This window comes from Geospiza fortis, unplaced genomic scaffold, assembly GCF_000277835.1.
Source record: "Geospiza fortis unplaced genomic scaffold, GeoFor_1.0 scaffold23, whole genome shotgun sequence".
NCBI classification, from domain to species: domain Eukaryota; kingdom Metazoa; phylum Chordata; class Aves; order Passeriformes; family Thraupidae; genus Geospiza; species Geospiza fortis.
In genome coordinates this window covers 13,658,160-13,659,313 of record NW_005054303.1, presented here as the reverse complement: position 1 = coordinate 13,659,313, position 1,154 = coordinate 13,658,160, and positions in this window count along the sequence as shown.

Below are 1,154 nucleotides of genomic sequence, written 5' to 3'. Positions count from 1 at the left end.
ACAGGGCCTGAGGCTCTGCAAGGGGAACCCAAGGATGAGGGGGACGATGCTGAGGTAATATCGGCCCACACTCTGCATGCAAACAGCTCCATGGAGGAGAAAACCAGAGGGGTCCTTGCCACAGCAGATCCCTTCTGATGGAATTTTTCTGTATTCCTGCACACAGGTGTCGTGTGCAACATGGAGCACATGGATGCATTTTGACACCAGATTCTCACCCCTGCTCGAACGTTCTGGCACAACAGGAGCGGGCATTCCCTAATAACACAGGGGTTCAACTCTTGTACAAAGCAACACAAATCGTCTGCCAGAGCTGCTCCTCTGCTGCTCCTTGATCTGAAGGAGGCAGGAGGTGGTTTGGCTAAAGGTCCTTATCTGTTTTTTCTCATAATGGGAAGGTTTCACAGAGGTCTTGGAGGGGCTGGATCCAGCAATAGTCAAGCAAGAAAAAACTGAGCAAGCCCCCCTGAATCTCACTCAGAAAGCACTGGGAGAAAAGCAGCTCTGGTGCTTTCACAGTTGATATTATGTAACATATTCAACATTAGTGGTTATATTCTTTTCTCTTTGACAAGAGCTCAGCAAGAGGGGCTTCTGCCTGCTTTGTGAAGGAATCCCCTGGGCCCATTCCCTCCCAGAGGGGCTGCACTTGCTGGGTGCCGGGGCTTTCATTGCTGGGCCCACTCAGAGCCCCTGAGCTGGGCTGGGCACCAAGGGCGGGGCAGGCCCGGCTGTGATGCCTCTGGCCCCTGTGACATCAGGGGCAGCGTGTCACAATGGCCCCTGGCTGCCTGGCGCTACCTGCAGCAGTTCTGGCAAATTGCTCAGCCAGTGCTCCTGCTTTTTGGGTGGTGGCTCAGGCCCAGAAGGGCAGCCAGGAGACAGAGAGCATTGGCCCAGAGAGCTCAGGAACAGGCCAGAAGGAGGAGGAGAATAATTGAGCAGAGAAGGCGGCTCCTTAAGAGAAGATTCAAAGAAATGGAGCAAATGCGCCGGGCCATGAAAGAACTGGAAAGACAAATGGCCAGGCTCATTAGAATGAATATGGATACAAACAGGATGTTGAAGGTAGGCAGGGCAGGCTTTTGGCGGAGCACAGGCAGTGGGCTGTGTGAAGAAAAGCTTCCTGCTGGAGATGCTCTGTGGGCTGGCCA